The sequence below is a fragment of the Gymnogyps californianus genome, chromosome 5, assembly GCF_018139145.2.
Source record: "Gymnogyps californianus isolate 813 chromosome 5, ASM1813914v2, whole genome shotgun sequence".
NCBI classification, from domain to species: Eukaryota; Metazoa; Chordata; class Aves; order Accipitriformes; family Cathartidae; genus Gymnogyps; species Gymnogyps californianus.
This window is the reverse complement of record NC_059475.1, coordinates 16,090,793-16,109,575: the sequence shown is the minus strand read 5'-3', so window position 1 is coordinate 16,109,575 and position 18,783 is coordinate 16,090,793. Positions and strand designations below refer to the sequence as shown.

General features: G+C 41.3%; 1 long non-coding RNA gene across 1 annotated transcript in view; it reads right to left on the bottom strand.

Annotated features, from left to right (window-relative positions):
- Positions 1-7,021: 7,021 nt before the first annotated feature.
- LOC127017237 (uncharacterized) overlaps positions 7,022-18,783 on the bottom strand; it is a 50,545-nt gene continuing 38,783 nt past the window's right edge. Inside the window, exon 3 of the long non-coding RNA XR_007766554.1 lies at positions 7,022-7,214. This is a non-coding gene — a long non-coding RNA (uncharacterized LOC127017237). The remainder of the gene's footprint in view (positions 7,215-18,783) is intronic.

The window sequence follows — 18,783 nt, the reverse complement described above, 5'->3', positions numbered from 1 at the left end:
GTCACAGTCCCAAAGGTGAAAGCACAGGCAAGGCAGACTGCTCCCATGCAGCACTCCCATCGCAGGAGGAGAGATGCTGAGGGTGCAGCAACATGTCCAAGTGTGGTAGGACAGAACCATAGCACCTGGGGCCAATCCTTCTGCTCTTCGTCCTCGTGGTAGCACATCTGCAAAAACCTAAATCCAAAGCAATGTTAATGATTGGAGACATTCCTCACTGCAACAATCTGGCTTTGTAACTATTTGCCTAAGCATAGTGTCAGTCTGCTAGCCTACTGGGGGAGAAGTCCTGAAAGCATCTACACTAGTCAGGAGTCAAACGCTCAATGGGGCTTTGGCTCCAGAGCTGCATGGATATTTTTGACTATTTACCCTGTGTTCTTATGTAATAACAGTTGATCCAAAGACAGAGGAACATTGCTGGGAGACATTAAGTGCTTGTTTTCGGCTGGTTCATCTTAGCATCCCAACTCTGATTTATACCACTTCGTCAACTGGACAACACCTCTTCTCTGTTTTTGCTATTTTAACTTAGCTGAAAGAAAACCATATGTACATCATATCAAGCTGAATATTAGAAATATTTATTTTGATTTACAAAGCAGCTTTTTCAATTTGTTACGAGTAATGTGTATTTAAAATACACAATAATAATAAATGAAGGAGGGACAAGGAGTGCTATTCATACCTCACTTAAACATGGTAACAATTTCCTTCAGAGGTCTTCCAGTGTTTCACCATCCACCAGAAAAGGCCGATTTGAGCTGCTGGGCACGTGCAGAGGGCACTTCTTCAGTGACACTCCTTACACAGAGGAGTTGCACAGAATCGCACAGAATTGTTACGATGGTTTGTCCCATCCCAACATCTTCCTTCCCCTGACCCAATCTCAGGTACTCAGCTCCTGGTTGAGACACAAGCATTAGGTCAGCTGCTGTGCATTTGTAGTTGAAGTGTATTCAGCACCTACTGAAACTGCTACAGCCCTTTTTTTTTTTATATATATATATAAAAATATATATAATATTTTTATATATTAAAATAATAATATATATTGATATGTGTAGATATACCAAAAATATATAAAAGTTCTTTTATATACACACACATATTTTTTCCTGACCTGTACGAAGAAAGATATCTGGCATCCAGTACTGCCCAAACAATCCTGTCACCCACGAATGAGTGCAGCAACATGTCACCAAAACCAAGGCAACTGAAAAACCAGACACAAATGGTGTGGAGTATGGTCCTGTGCACACAGTGAGTGCGTGCACACCACAGCTATGCATGTTAGCCTGTTTCTTGGAAGTGAAAGCATAGGGTAAGTTACTCTGCAACATATGTTTTTTCATGAGAGGAAAGCATTCAAAATTTACAAGACAATTCTATAGCTGTAACGAGCTTGTATTGTATGCGCTTCTTACAGCGCCTTGTTACTAGGCTCATGCTATAGAGACCTCACTGTTATCTGCAGAAGATTTTGTCTCGCTGGGCATTTTCTGCACCAAGCTTTGCATTCCTCCCCTTTTCCCCAACCGTCCTTCCCCAACAAAGGCTCTTTTTTCAGGAGAATTAAGGCACAAATCATCGTATCTGTTCCAAGGGCAGAGTGTGTCGGTCTTATTTACTCTGCGAGGAGCACTGGCATTCATGGGACGCCAACAGCTGGATCTGAGCATTTCCTTTAATTGAACAGGTTTGCAGTCTTTCTGCGCTGAAGCAATTCTCCACATCACACAAGCCTGCATACCAGAATAAAATGAAAATTTAAGAGCGCTGGCTAACAAGACCAAGAAGCTCATTGTTTAAACAAGAGGCCAATTGTCTGGGTACTCGAGTGCCCCATTCCTCCAACATTAAACCCACACGAGGGACAGCAGCCTAATCCACAGCTTGCCGCCAGGTGGTATAGAAATTAATCTTCCACTTACCCAGGCTATTAGTTGCGGTATTCATAAAGGTTTGCAACGCAATGAGGCGAGTGACTGAAATTTTCTCCATGTCATGGAGGGTCGTGGCAACGTGGCAATATGAACTATCAGCCTCTGGGAGTGTCCCCCATGGTGAGGAAAGTGTGGACAACATGCACCGCAGGGAGGCTGGCCCCCCAGGACCTTCCGGTTCAACACATGCAGCCCCGGGCTGTCTAACCACACAGCAAATATGTTGGAGGACAGGGGATGGACTGGGAAAGCCCAAGCTCACCAAAGACCTGAGCATAGTCCACCATAACGTGCAAAGCTGAGCAAGTTTGGTGTTTATGAGGAAAGGAACTAAATACTGATTTTTCTCACCTTTTAGCAACACCAAAACTCCCATTTCTAGTCTGGCAGGACCCCTAGGAGTGCTGGACACAGAAGACAGGGACCCTCACTAGGTCTCCCAGAAGCTCAGGGACATGCTTCAGATCTGTTTGCCAGGACATTTAACTCATCTTCCTAACATGGTATTAGCAGAACAGAGGAGGAAAAGAAATCTAGCCCTTTATTAGATTGCTGCTCCATTGAAGTCCAAAGAGGGAAGGGAAAATGGCAGCAAGCAGGTGATCAAAACAGGGACAACACAAGCTAGCCTACATAAACGTTTTGAAGGGTAAAACCTCACGAGTGTTTAGCATGATCGCTTCCAGTTTTCATCTGTTCCCATTTCACTGCTGACCTAATTCTTCGCAAAGCACTGCCAAAGCTTTTCACAACACCAAGATACATATAGTTTGATGCGGATAATATTTACAACTACTGCAACTGTTTTCCCCATTCTTCCCTAGTGTTTTCCCAGGAGCTTACAAATCCCATCTGGCTACAGCTTTTCTTACTGCCCTCTCAATGACTTTCCTAGCCCCAGGAGCTTGCTTTCCTGCCACAGGAAGATGGCAGCCTCTTAATTTGCCTGCGTGGTGACCGACCTACTTGCTGTGCAAATGGAAAAGCCAAGTCAGGCCAAGTGCAAGTCAGTCCCTCGCCACGTGTTTGCACATGACTGACTTGGTGGCCAGGTATGCCTCCAGGACATCCCAGGTCATTCCCCATACCGGAGAAGCGCTCTGCAAAACGCAACAGCTTTTCCCAAATGATAACGCCACAGTCCCGCTTTGCTCCATATATTCATCCTGTCTATGTCCTCACGTGGCAGCAATTTAACAGTTTATGCACCATCTTCTTCCATGTCTGCTATCAAATTTCCAGCTACACCAAGTTCTTATTTTTCAGGGTTTAATTAGGCTAAATGTCCAAATTCTGCAAGATAATAGAAGAACTGAACAAATCTGAAAGGGTTTAATGCAGATTTTTGTGGATCCCATGAATAGCAGCAAAGCTAATGCAGAGCTTGGGCTTAGAGGAATTTGAATCTGAATTATTTTTGTTCCTCGTTTGGCTTGCTTTATAAAACATACAGCCAATAACTCCACAGCCTCTGTCAAACTCCTTGCTATAAATAACAATTTACCATTGAAAAGAAATGTAAAGGGTCAGAGCTGTGCTCGGAGATTCACGTATCACCCACAAAAGGAGCTTCTGAGCAAGCTGGACACAGGCTGAAAAGTAAATTTCCCAAAATGGGAAACAATGGGAAGAACTGAACAAATAAGGTGTTTAATTCCCTCTGGTCCCATATCTTGACTTAATCTGGTGTTAATCCCACCTGCAAGCACTGCCCTTGGATGAGTCACTAGACAACCCCAGACCCAGCCTCCAGCCTAAACCTGAAAGGCACAGCAAAGAGCAAAAGCAAGTCTGCAGTCCCACTGCTAACCTCCATCCTTAACTGTCACTAGATCTAGCCTTTGGTAACTCATTCTTGAATCAAAACTAACAAACCAGTTACAGGGAGCAGCTGGGGTCCTGGTAGTGGGAGCTGCAAGGCTGGCTCTATTTAGCAAGATAGTATGTATATCCCTGATCAACACTGGACATGATAAAGCATTCTCCTTTTCCTCATCCAGCTTTGACTAAAGTACAAGGATCCAAGAAATGAACCAACAGCCTCGGCTTTCCTGAGCTGGAGTCTCCATCTCAGCACTAACCACTGCCTTAATACTACACAAGTGTTTAGTTCAGTTTAGGAAAACTAAAACTTAACGCTGCTCCAAAAAGGAGCAGGTTCCTACAAGTGCCAGCTCTCATCCTACCTATGCAGGACTATGTACCCACAATAAACGTGTGTTTGAATCCCCTGTGTTGACAGCTGTAAAGCTAGCTCCAATTCTACTCAAACAAAGCCACAATCAGCAGACCTAGTCACAATCATCATGGGTATTTCTGGCAATGCTGAACTGAAATGTATGTGTCTGCTAAAGCTGCCCTTTATCTTTGTCGTGGTTTAACCCCAGCTGGCAACTAAGCAGCACACAGCCACTCGCTCACTCCCCCCGGTGGGACAGGGGAGAGAATTGGAAGAGTAAAAGTGAGAAAACTTGTGGGTTGAGATAAAAACAGTTTAATAGGCAAAGCAAAAGCCACGTGCACAAGCAAAGCAAAACAAGGAATTCATTCACCACTTCCCATCGGCAGGCAGGTGTTCAGCCATCTCCAGGAAAGCTGGGCGCCATCTCGTGTACAGTTACTTGGGAAGACAAACGCCATCACTCCGAACGTCCTCCCAGCTTTATATGCTGAGCATGACGTCCTGTGGTATGGAATATCCCTTTGGTCAGTTGGGGTCAGCTGTCCCAGCTGTGTCCCCTCCCAACTTCCTGTGCACCCCCAGCCTGCTCACTGGTGGGGTGGTGAGAAGCAGAAAAGGCCTTGAGTCTGTGTAAGCACTGCTCAGCAGTAACTAAAACAGCCCTGTATTATCAACACTGTTTCCAGCACAAATCCAAAACATAGCCCCATACTAGCTACTATGAATTAACTCTACCCCAGCCAAAACCAGCACAATCTTGTAGCTGCAAACATTAAGAGATCCATTAGTTATGTAGGCTCAGCCACCTCTATTTTTCTGAAACAACCCTATTTGCCAACTTTGTTATGAATCTTAAAATCAATGGCAGCCTACCAGACAAGAGGAGCAGCCTGTGCATGGGACGGCTAATGTCTGTCCTTAAAATGCGTGGCCAAAACTGGCATAAGGCAGTAGACTTACGACCAGCTCTCATCTGAACCAGCCAGAAAAAACACTACCCTAAGCCCTGACCCAGTGAATAGAGATAGCCAATTGTCCATGACCTGCTTTGAAAGAGTAAGGCGGCATTTAGCAATTCCAACACCAGCTCTCGTTTTGGGAGGATTAACTTTATTGTGTGTGTCTGTTATCTACATCAAACAAGCTCTCCAATTCCAAACTTAATTTCATCCCCACACAGCAACCACCAAAGTGCTGCTCTTTCAACTCCTCCTGGCTGAAGATGTGGGAAATGGTACTCGGCTCTGCTGTCCCATCTCCCTATGATTAATGTAAACTGTTAATAATGAGGTTTCTCTGTTTCTCAAATCAGACCTAACCAAAGCTTGAACTCTAGACTTAACCTTAGCAAAAGCAATACTGAGCATCAATGATTATTGCTTCATAAGGTGAAGAAGGTATTACATTAAAACAATACCAGTGTTCACTCTAGAAGAATTAATATTACCAAATACACAAGTACACCTACTTTTTGGCCCAAGGAGAGCTCTTATCCTAAACCCCAATCTAAAGCAAATTCAAGACTTACCTTGGAAAAACTTTTCTCACTCCTGCCAGATGAAAATGCAGAAAAAGTAACTTTTGAAGTTACTTTGAAGTAACAGTCCCTAATACTGTTACCATTTGAGAGGGTACCAATATTTCTCTTATATAGCCTACTGATGGCTGGGGCTGTAACATCACTACAAGCTGTTTCTTCCTGGAAAAGTTTGCTACCTATTATGAAAAAAGCATTTTGTTTAATACTAAACTTTACTTGAAAGTATCTTTGTGTTTTACAAGCACTGAGAAGTTAAATAAGTTGTCTCTTTATATATCAGAAATATATGATTACTAACTGAAATTTTACAGTCAGGTCCACTGTCTGGTAAAAAAAAGTCACCTCTGCTACTTTATTTCTCTTGAAACACATAACTGAGTTGCATTTCCCACCAGGGATTTGCTAATCTTTATACATAAAACCTACTTTCTAGGAGCACTTTAAAGTATTTGTACACCTCCACCACAGTCCTAGATTAGCCATGTGCTACTCTGTGCAGATGGAAATTAGGGTGGAAGTGTGTGCAATGGTTTACAAAAAAAAAATTAGCCACTCATGGGCTTTGTGCAGTCATTGCTATCGAATACAACTGGGCAGAGGACTATTTGCTTTATACATACAGCATTTTTCACACTGTGGTTAAAACACAGCCCCATGACTGCTGCAGGCACCACAACCTCCAAGAAATACTTAGAGCCAAATTCTGCTGTTTTAGAAATCCCCTTCCACAAGTGTGAAACTTTTGTGGCCATCTGTTCTGCACAAAACCAGCATCATTTGCTGGGTACACCGCCTCAGCGCCCTGGAAGTCCCAGCTTGGCCAGCATCTCCCCTCTTGCACCCTGCTATCATCCATTGAGGGTCATTATGGTCTTTTTTGTTTGTTTGTTTTGATCTTACACAGCTCTCACTTTCACACTGACAGTTCTGGCTCTATCATCTAAAACATGGTTCCAGACTTGCAAATGTGAACTCCTGTCCACACACACTTGGTCCACAGGTGATGAGTTCAGCAAGAGCTCTTGACACAGGACTACCCTGCTGCCACTCCAGCCAGAGCCTCTCCTTCTCTCTAAACTAATTTTGAAAATGCAACAGCACCTCCCAAGCAAGCTCTCCTCTAGCAAGGACAAATCAGAAAAACGTCTCAAATTGGCACTGTTACCTTTTTGTTCAAAGGGAACAAGGAACACGAGACGGCCCACAACCCAACAGCTGTCCAAAGACACAAGCTCATCTGCCACCGATCCATTTAGGGACTCTGCAACACATTGTACAGGGACCCAGGGCATTAGGGTACCACGAGGTAAAGGCTGGGAGCACCGAGAAGCAGGTCCATCTACTTACCCACAGCTCAGCTCCTGATCCATAATGTGGGGCTCTTCCCTTGGGACAGGTATTCATGTGTTACGCTTACAGGCTGCAAGATGCTCAGCAACTTTGAGGATCAGGGACGTACAATGTAAACATCTGCAGCTCTCCCTTTACAATCAGGGAAAAGAAGTGGCCAGTTGAGGGCAGGATTCACCCAGCCTACTGGAGATACCTATGTCAGGAAGAGATGCATTGTTATTTCTGTTCACTGACTATCAAAGAGGAGCAGCTCCAACGTGGGTATCTTTTCAGTGGTTTAGGAAAGTCCATCTCCCCCCTCCCCAAATGGGAAGCGGTACTTCAGTGGGACGTTTTAGTGCTACGCTAAGCTAAATATCTATTAACAATTACCAGAAGTTGACTATCCCCAAGTATTAAGGCATTTGTGGAAGCAGACACACATGAAATATTTACCATTGCTCATTCTTTGTGTGAGAAAGAGGAAGCTCTTTATGGCCAGTATCTAGCACTTCATTTCTAGATTTGCCATGTTCAGTGGGGATTGCTGGGGTAAAGCAGAACTAGGAGTCTTGGTTTTCTCATAACATATACAAGTTTGGGTATACTAGAAAAGAAATCAAATTTGGCAAAGCCTGTTTAGTCCTGTAGAAAGGAGGGGGACAGGAAGCACATCATAACTGACCCATCTTTCACATTTTGCCCAACAACATGTGCAATGCATTTTCATGGGAAAGTTACAAAGTCAGCTACTAAATGGAAATGTTTTGTCTTAAAGTGCAGAAGAGCTACAAAAGTCTCTCTGGAGTATCTGTCTGCTCATAGCTGCTTTGGGCTGTTTAAGGTACACTTTTCTAGAAAAGAATAACATTCATTTTCAGGATACTACAAATTATAGTGAGAGACAAAAATGAATTGCAATTTTTTTTTTAAAGACTAGAGATTTCTTCTTCCAGTCATTCTCCATTGCAGAATATTCTTTATGTCCTTCATCAGTCTTGTACTTGGTTACAGATGGAAAATATTAGCTCTGGTTTACAAAACATGGCCCCGTTTCCTGTAACACGGCACAGGTTGGACAAATCTGTCATTTGAGTAGTGTGTCTATTCTGTGGCCAATTCTGTAATCTACAAGCAATGTAATCCTAAACAAGGAATCTCATGTTAGCAGCCAAGATTGGAAAATCCCTGTTTAGTGTGATTGCTGCCAAAACCATCTCGCTTGCTAAGGGCAAACTAATCTTCAGTCTGCAGTTTGGGAGCTGTTGCTTTTCCTTTTTACCTTTTTTTTTAATAAATAAAACATACCTCACTTTCTAAGATGACAAAAATACACACTTAATTTTAAAAAGTGCAAAACAGATTTGGAAAAAAGTTTAAGGTATATGAAAAATATCACACTGTCTATAAAAAAGATTATTCTATTTTTTAATACAATTTGAACAACTGCTGTTTTGCAAATTTGAAGAGTTGTATTTCAGAACAAATAGCAACAAGATTGTTGTGTACAAATAAGAGGAGAACAGCAAGGGAGAAAAAAAAAAAAAAAGGGTGTTATACAATACAGATAAGACATAGATCCAGGATGATCTAGATACAGCTTTAAATGAGAACCTGACCTCAGTTTTCAAGATGGATCAGGGCGATATAAATAATGGTGATGAGGATATGAGATGATCACAATTAAGATGGAAGCAAAACTCAAGAAATTTAATATATCCAGGTTGGCAGACACAGAAGTGAAAGAAAGGCAGAAGAAGCTACATTAGGTATTTATGATAAGTTTTCCAGGTCACAGATGCTTCCAGCTGATCAAAAAGAATACAGTGCAAGAATATAGTGCCGATATTTAAAAATAGAACTCAGAGAAATTACTCCAAAGAATTAGATTTAAGTTTTTAATGCTTTTGAAGAAATCTTGAAGGAAAGGAGAAAGAAGCTTGACGAGAGAAAGGAGAAAGCGAGTGTATAACATAGACCAACTTACCAAGTATTGTATGTACCCAATTAAATGACTTTTTTCTTCTAGAAAACTTTTATCAAAGAAAGAGATGATGTAAGAGATGTCTCATGTTTGGACATTAATAAACCATTTGACATGGTGACACAGGAGAAACATTACTCAAAAGAAGGTTAAAGATTAGCAGAGAAACTATAAATTGCATGAGAAGTTGAGCCAAGACAAAATGGAAATGAGTGGTTTTGAGAAGTGAAGTATCAGGTTGGAGAAAAATTACTAGCAGAAATTGTCAAGAACAGCTATGGGACAGATCTTTAAGTATTTTCAGTCACTATCGTGAGACAAAAATAAAAAAATCTTTCAATGAATTAAGTTGAAAAGCATTGCCAGCAGAAAGAAATTTGGAGGCTACTGTATACAAGGAACTGCCTAAACTTAAGAAAAAAATGCAAGTGAGGGTGACCTTTCCATAGTCTAAAACGCAATGTTAAATGCACGAGACTAATTGCAAGGGTTTAGTTTTAGAATTTGATAGCTCATTAAAAGCTGCAAAGGATTGAGAAGTAGTTGTGTGCCTGAGCTGGTCCTGCAATAACTATCAGCATCAACGTGATGCACTTATGAAAACAGTGAATGTGATCTTACACTGTATCACAAGAAGAGTCCTCAGCAGACATGGGGAAGCATTCATGCCACTATGCAAGTGTCAACAGTATCTCCTTCAGTGTATTGGGTATGGTTCAACTCAGTATTTAAGAGGAATTTCATCTGGAATATGTGCAGGGAAAGGTCACAAAAAACATCCTGAGCCAGACCTGGCCTCATTTGGTATCACATGTACCTTTTCCAGGGTTTAAATTCTTCTCTCTTTGCCCTTCTAAATGCTCCTTCTGTAGTTTCCTACGTGAAAAGCTTCTTTCTGTTTTAAGAAAGTTGGGGTGGGAGGTTATGGGGTTTTTGTTTGGTTTGTTTTTTTTAACATTAACTATTACTACTGTTAATTTTTCTTGCCTTTTCGCTCCTTGCAGAAGTTTGAATCTGTACACATTACAGCATTTCATACTTTGCCAGCCTACTGAGCTTGGGGGGTTGATGGCTCAGCTTAGGAGGTGGGTGGTCAAATAGGAGAAGGAGGTTGCACTGTCAGAGCAGTCAATGTCTGGAGTGGTTTCTCACTGAGAGATGTATGAGCAAGACTCAAGGCTCTAAAGGTGAGCTTGGCAAGGTTAGGAGAGGGACTGCCCCATGTTTCTCATGACAGAGGGCTGTACAGGACAGGAATCCCAATTTTCCATGTGTTACTGACATGGCATCCTCTGAGCATTGGCAATCGAGGTGCAATCATCAATGTCTGCCCAGCAGGTCTGTACTTTGCCACCTGCCTTCAAACGAAGGGTCACCCTGGTCCTGCCCAATTTGATAATGCAACACGCAGAAAAAAGTTCAGTTTTAATTCCCCAAGCTGCCTCAACTCATGACGTTTTTATCTCTTATTCAGCACACAATTACACTGAAGAAATCCCTTTTAGCAAAAACACACTGCAAACGTTGGACTCGGCTGTGCGATCGCCCAGAACCTCTCTGCATCTATCGCCTTTCATCTCTGTCGTAGCACAGCCTGGTCCAGACCAGCTCCTGCTGGGAAACACCAGTCCTGGTGTGTGGGAGATGGGTATGGGAACCTCGGGGAAATTTCCGTGGCCTCCTAAAGAACTTCTCTCATCCCATGGATCTTCTCTAGCAGAGTGCAGGAGCTAATAATATCCCTCTGCTTCTGTTATATAGCATTTCCTCCTCTTTATTTTAACTTTTACTGGTTGCATTACCAGCTGCTCCTTTGCCTCTGCAGCATGACTGAGTGTCAAAAGAAGCCATAAATCAGCTTATGGTATTCATTGAACAGTGAAATTGGCGCTTTGTCCCCTTCTGAAGGACTAGAATTTTAAATGCAGCTTCTAAATAGACTTCAAGATTTGATTATTTTAGTTAACATTAAAAAGATTTTTAAGAGACAACACAAATCCAGCTTTCCTTGGAGAAGGCACGTACTGAGATTTCCTCAAGAGAGTCACAGCCACCGGTCAGCACAAGAGGGACAAAGCCACAGATCTCGACCAGGGATGCGCTGGGGATCACAGCCCTGGCCACGACAGGCAAAACCCTTCCCCAGTGCTGTTACACTCATGAAGACACGCTTGTTGGGGAGCTGGAGCCAAAGAGTAGGATGAGAACAGGCATACTGGGACCAAAACGTGAGTCAAACTCTCCATATGTCTCCCCCTGACACTCCCCCATGTCCCAGTTCCCCACCCTTTTTTTTGTTAGAGACAAAAGCCAGCACAGCTCACAAATATGGGAAGCAACCTCCTGTGTCCAGTGTATCCCTGTCTGACCATGGAGACCGGAGCCAAGAAGCCTCAACACGAGACAACCATCAGGGAAACAAGGAATTTCCAAACAACAATTTTGCGATCCGCTATATGTTTTTCTTTCAATGGCTATTTCTAATAAAACACATAAAGTATCAATAGAGGTATTTATTGCTTCCTAATACAAGTGTAGCAATTGCACGTTAAAACTGAACAAAGTATATGATTATGAATGTATGATATGTGATTTATTCTTATAAAATTGACAAATAGCTGTTCTCTTAATATTTATATTAAAATGCTTTGTCTAGAGAGTTTCCAGAAATATTTCTCAGCAACAGTGATTAGATTTAAAACATTAGATCGAAATAATGAATGATTGACCAAAGGGGGGGAAAAATAGAGCTAAATATTTTTTTTAATTCAGCAACTAATTTTGAGCAACTGAAATTTAAGCTGCTTGCGTTCATCTAGGAAACACTAACAGGAGTAACTATTTGCTCTCTACTAGCACTTCGTCTTTAGTTTCACATGAATGATAATCCAGGCTGCTTTTGCCTTAGGAGCTTGGGGTTATGTTTCCCACTGACCTTCTACAGAGGCTTCCAAAAATAGGGAACCGGGAGAGGGATGGCACCAAGCGCCCGTGGAGCGCAGGCGGCTCTTCCTCCTTCACACCAGGGATGCAAAGGATTTTAGCTTTTGTTTACTTAAATGCTTTTTCACTGTTTCTCTACAAAAATGACCACAAAAACACAAATTAATGAAAGTCAAATGCCTTTTTTTTTTTTTTTTCTTTCTGTCAAACAACTCATCTCCTTTTCTCTTCTAAGGAAATAATTTTAATATACTTCCACAAACACTCAGGAATCACATTTGGAGCTGTCAAAGAAAAGATCCTTCTTTTTAGGTATTCACTTTCTCAAAGTACATATAACATTTTTTAAATGTAACAACTAAAATCTAGTGACATCCATGGAATATGCAAGCGTAAAAGTGAAGTGACTGATACGCCGCAGTCATTTTTTCCCCTCTTTGAAAAAATAGAGAGTGAACACGTACACAGCAAGGACAGGACAAAATGAACTAATATTTGATATAAAAACTTGAGTGGTATCCCCTCTTCTACAGTACCTTTCAGCTAGAAGGTAAGTAGGAATACAGACAAGTTGTTCACTTTTAAGATGACTTTTAACCCCATACTACTTGTTTTCGGTTCTCAACCAAAAGACCAAATGGCACTGTACCTTTTTTTGTTTTGTTTTTAAAAAACAAGCAAAACCACACAACTCCCTGTTACCATCCTTGAAAAGCAAAAGCCTTTCACAAGGAATACTACAATAAATTCAGCTTTGCGAGTGACACTTGCTCACAAAGTTATTCCATATTTAATTTTGGGAATGAAAAGATGTGTCAGAAAGTATTTGACAGTATATTTTCCATTTATCACACATTCTGCTTTACCACATTTGTTTTCTATCCTGCAATATGCTTTTTACTAAGGCACAACAGACTTCTTTTCAGGAGGAAATATTAATTGTTTTAATTGTTTGGAGTTTCATACCCTGTGCAGGTGTGAAAGGCTCTGGTGACAATTCCTCCAAGTGGTGTACATTTCAGTGGTAAAACACCACTAATTATCTAGGCATAAATTACACATTTCCCTTATTCTTTTTAAAAAAACAACAGTCCCGCACAGGTTTTATGTAGCACTGCCATTTCTGACATTTTATATGGCAAGTTTCATATTTTTAGTTCCACAAAGAAAACTTCACGAGCAATTTTATTCAGAATCTGCTTTTTTAAGACATTTTCAGATTATAGACCCATTCCACCCAACAAATAATGGATTTAAATAACATAACCATTAAGAGCATGAAAATAAGATTCAAAGCACTAAGAACTACTCAGAAGTTGTAGTTCAGCTACAGCACAGTGGTCTGTCGAAAACTCAGTGAATATGTAAGTTACTCAAAACTCTTTTTCTTAGAGCCTCCTTAAACTGCACTTATGTCTTACCCTACAGACTCGCATAATAAAGCTATAAACAATGCTGAAATCATCCCCATTGCAGATTGGCTTGGCACAACAGATGAGCTACCTAAAAGAAACCGTGTCTGGAGAGAGGGAGGCACGTTCCCATCCCAAATGGGGGGATGTTTTTACCCTGCTGCCCATCAAAAGAACTCCTAGAGTTGAATTTAATTACAGTGTTGGATTTCCCCACAGAGGTGCACACCAATCTACAGCTGATGAACTAATCATTTATTCCTCTGGGTAAGGAAAAACAACGTCCTGAATACCGAAGGTCTAAATGCCACCCAAGGATACAGGATTTTAGACAGTAACATGTGGGAGCTTTACCGAGAGCCCCACAGGAGCTGCAAATCCAACAAGAATAGAAGATTTCTTTGCACTGACAAGCCACAAAGAGAGCTGACAAAAAAACTCCTCGGGGGCTCACTTAAGCAGTGTCTCCATTCCCCCCTTGCAAATGCAGATATCGGGGTTTCCTTTGCTAACTCCATGATGGTACTAGATGGCATCAGGTACTTACTTTACTGTTGCTATACCAGTCTTTTGGGGGTTCATGAGTGAAAAGAATCAGATGAGCACGATCTATAACACTTTTTATTCCACCAATATTGGAAAGATCTATGAGATCAAGCTGATTTTATATATAATAAGATATATAACATAGCCATTCTCCATCCTTCTCATCTACTCCAAAAAATGTTGGAACCTCTTTATTTTATAGAATAATTGAAATGAAACAATTTTCAGTTTTCTCTCTCAAATACCCAAACATTTTGGGTAACTAAAGTCACATTGTTGATAAGTTTTATACCATTTTCATTTAAAATTCCCCTAAAACTATTGCTACTTTTGAGGGTACAGGGAATGAAAGTTTTCCTATCATTTCTGGAAATTATTTCTCAGCTACATCTATCAAACTTGTGTGTCCAACCAACGTACAAGTTTTCCCAATAAAAATGTATATACTAAATATCAGCTGCCTCTGAATTGTACCATGAGATGTTGATGAGACACAAGACAAACTGTACCAGCCTGGGTATGCAATAGAGGCTGCCACTAGGAAAAAATACGGCATTGCAAAGATGACAAGAAAGGCCCGAATCTTTGCTAATTCATTTACAAGCACATGCATAGATTCATATTACAGATAAATGTATTGGGTTTGGCTGGGATAGAGTTAGTTTTCTTCTTAGTAGCTGGTACAGTGCTGTGTTTTGGATTTAGTGTGAGAATAATGTTGATAACACACTGATGTTTTAGTTGTTGCTAAGTAGCGCTTATCTTAAGGATTTTCAGTTTCCCATGCTCTGCCAGCAAGCAAGGTGTACAAGAAGCTGGGAGGGAGCAGAGCCAGGCAGCTGACCTGAACTAGCCAAAGGGGTATTCCATACCATAGAACGTCATGCCCAGTATATAAACAGGGGGGAGTTGGCCGGGATGGGTGGATCACTGCTGGGGCATCGGTCAGCGTGTGGTGAACAATTGCATTGTGCATCACTTGTCTCTTCTTGGGTTTTAGGGGTTTTTTGTTGTTGTTATATTCCTTTTCATTACTATTATTATTATCATATTATTCTTAGCATTATATTTTATTTTACTTCAGTTATTAAACTGTTCTTATCTCAACCCACGAGTTTTACGGTTTTCTTTCCCCAATCCCTCTCCCCATCCCACTAGGAGTGGGGAGGGGGAAGCGGCTGCGTGGTGCTTAGTTGCTGGCTGGGGTTAAACCACAACAATAAATTTGCATTTAAATCACTACATCCATTTCAAGATAAGGTGAATATACTTTCTTACCTAGTGTTTACCACAATTTTACAGAAAACTTTGCTGCTGTTCTGAGAAAAAAAAAAAAAAATCAAAGGCTATTTTGGTTCAAATTATTTTCAAAATATTTTGGCAAAGCAATTTTCTGCATTTGCCTGAGATTTGTTGGACATTGGGGTTGTACCAATTCCAATCTGTTATCCAGATGCGGAAAGTATTGGTACCAAGAAGTTGCATACAAACACCAGTGTGTGCAAAGGTATTTTAAGGTGATGAAAAAAGCATCACTTCAAAATTAAAACTAACAGCAAATCTAATTAAATTAATTTTCTGTCTAAAATAAGTCTGAACATACAGTATCAGCGCATGCAAGAATGCAGCTTCAGAAGAACCTTAATCCAAGCAGAGGATGGGACCCCCAGGGGATTTCTGCATGAAAACTCACTGACAGGGTGAAAGAGATAACTTCATGTGTACATTATCTCCACAAGTCAGTGAAGTACTTGGCCTTAATATCATGAAGACAACAGAGCTTGATTCAAAAATAGTCGAACTGGTAGCATCTCACAAAGAATATAGTCTATATGTGTGGACAAGGTCAAGAAATTATGAATTTTGTCATATTTTTATATAAGCAATCATCTGTAACTTTCTACAAAAAAAGCACTCAGACCACCCCATTTCCTAACAGGCTGCAGGAGGACCTCCTGTCACACTCTGCATGGCTCCTGTGACAGTGTTTGATGAGAGGATGCTCTTAAACTTAAAAAGAGCAAACAACAAGTTGCTGTCAATTTGTTAGTGTTACTGGTACTACCTAACAGGACTCAGTGAAGGCCTTCTCTAAAAAAAGTTGCATAGTTTTAATTATGTATGTAGAGTTAACAGAAGCGCAGCTCCTATCTACCCACTAGGAACGATTCCACCAACATAAGTCATCTTTTCAATCACCCAAGATCAGCGCAATAAGCTGAGTTTCCACCACCATCTTATGCTTTCACAGAATTTCACCAGCTTATGTCTTCCTATTACGGTGTTACAAAAACAGTTGCCAGTAGTGACATTATTTTTTAAAAAAAGTCACTCTTTTTGCATAAACAGGTGCAGCACATAAGAAAACCCTGCAACAACAGTCTGGGTCCAGAACAGGTCTAAAGCTCTCATCAGTTTTTCTCCCAGGTCTCCTCAAACCTTTCACCCAACAACCACCCTGGGCCAAACCCTGCCCCGCGCCACCAGCCATGTATCCAGTGCATTGGTCCTGGGGCAGAGGGATCTTGCAAGCTGCAAACCATCACAAGCTGTCAACAGCCCCAGCAAATCTCAGAGACATCTGTGGCTTATCAAGCCAGCAGCATTTTTCCTACATTAATCTCCACTAGGCCTGCCCCAGCTTTCATTTCAAAAGACTTGGCATGGTATCTTCAAAAAAAAAAAAAAAAAAAAAAAAAATTTTTGCTCGATTTCTTCAGATGCAGCTGGTTGGGAGGACTGCCTTTGAAATCTGAGCACGTCGCAGAGATGTCGACATGCTCATTGCAGGCAGCGTACAGCACAGGGGACAGCACTAATGACTGCAAAAGGCTTTTAGATGTTGCCCTTGGGCGAGCCCTCCCTTTCCTTTGGGGGAGTTTGGGGAGTGCTTTAAGTAGCTGTTGTGTTGGGGGGCTCATCTGGATACAGTGCACTTGTGTTGAACACCCTCCTCCAGCCATTGGTTCTCCTGGCAGCTCTCAAAAACCAGCTGGGAGGGTTGCAGCACCCTCCTGCTGGTCACCAGCGATGTCCGTGCACACATTCTCCAGCGCTGGTGTTGGGGATGGTGGCCAAAGTAAGCCAACAGTCTTCACTGCTGATATGATGAAAGCCCAGGAAAGTCCTCCACCACACTGCATGTGTCCACCTTGGACCCCCCACCCCACTGGTCATCCCCCTTCCCATGGCCCTGCCCACAACGTGGTCCCCATCCCCCTGGCTGAGCCCTGATGCTCGGGGACATCCCAGCCTCTGTAAAAAGGCTCCTGAGGGCATGTCTCCTCCTCGCTGCCCTGGAGATGCTCCTGTTACCATTACATGTCAGCTCCTGTTACACCACATTTTAAAAGGCAAAAAAACCTCCACCATATTACTCTTACTAGACACTGAAATTCATCTTCGGTCAACAGAGATTAATTACTAGAGGTTAAACTCCTATTAGGACCAGACAGTACCAACCTGACCACCCGCCTAGTAAAGCCCACAGACTTTTCTCAGAGCTTCATGAAACAATTTGTGTTAGATCCAAAGCATCTCTTTATGGACAGCAATTAGGTCTTACTTTTTTCTTGCCTTTTTTAAAATAATAACCTGAAGGATCTCTTATGACCTTTTCATAAAAATCTTACAGCATAAGCAGTAATTAACATTCATTTTTAGTTAATATTTGCACAGTGAAGAAATATTAACACAGCCTTATACACACAAAAGTCTAGCTGCCGGTGTCTCAGTTTACCTGGCACCTTTCAACACCCCTATGGTGTGCAGGTAAGGCAGGTAGACTACCATCCTTATCGGTCTAAAAGCATGGGAAGAGGGATGGCTGTACTCCACACAGACAAAAAAAAAGGACTAATGGTGTTTATAGTTACAGCCCGTCTTCAGCTCCAGCTGTCTAAAAGCAGAGTGACATAAAACACGTAAGCTGGTTGTATTTCACAAGAGGATATCCATATGCTTTCATATCACATTAAAAATGTCAAAATATCTTTCTGTCCGGAGTGTGCATGCCAGGAAAGGGTCAGAGCAGCATTTTCAACATTGAGCGCGTGGTGCCCATCACCAGGCCAACTCCTCTCTGCCATGAGCATCTCAAATTGAGTTATCAACTCAGATATCCTTCCCTCTACAGCAAAGCCATTAATTTAAAAGCAGAAAGCTTAACATAGAGTGTGTGTGTGTACTTTTATATATATATACAAACACACACACACACACAAAAGAGAGTACCACTTCATCTGAATCAAAATACATTTAAGAAACGTAACCCAACCTTTAGATCAATCTTAACACACTCTCTGGTCAAGAGAATGTTAAAAATTTAATTTCTAATTGCTCCAGAAATTCAATTAATTAAGTACATCATTAGTATGTTCAAGAAAAGAACTGATAGCTCACTTATCTCTTTATAGTGGTCTACATACGTTCAAGGAAAGATTTATTGCATTGTGGGTTTAAAGTTACTCACATTGAAGCAGCTTGGAAACAGCTTTCAGTATCACCAAATGTCCAATGGCTCCATTAAATGAATTGGACACCAAAATGCTTGGGTCTTCACACAAGCAGGAAGAATTGTGACTAAAAATGGACTAACTTAAGATGTCTTTTTATATGAAACTTTTCAGCTGATTCATCCTAGTCCTGAAGTAGCTGAATATTTACAGATTACTTACTGCCTCAAGGCAGGGTTGTAGTGAGGAGAGGTTGGAGTCCCATCAACTTTGACATAGGAATTTGTTACATTCAGAGACCAGGAATTTAATAAAACTGGGGTTTTATTAAGAGGACTGCCAGAAACAACCAACAAATATCTCAGGGGAACTCCGGTCTAGGCTTAACTGAGCAGCAGTCAGAAAAATGTAACTCTGCACTAATTATCTAACAATTAACCAGAA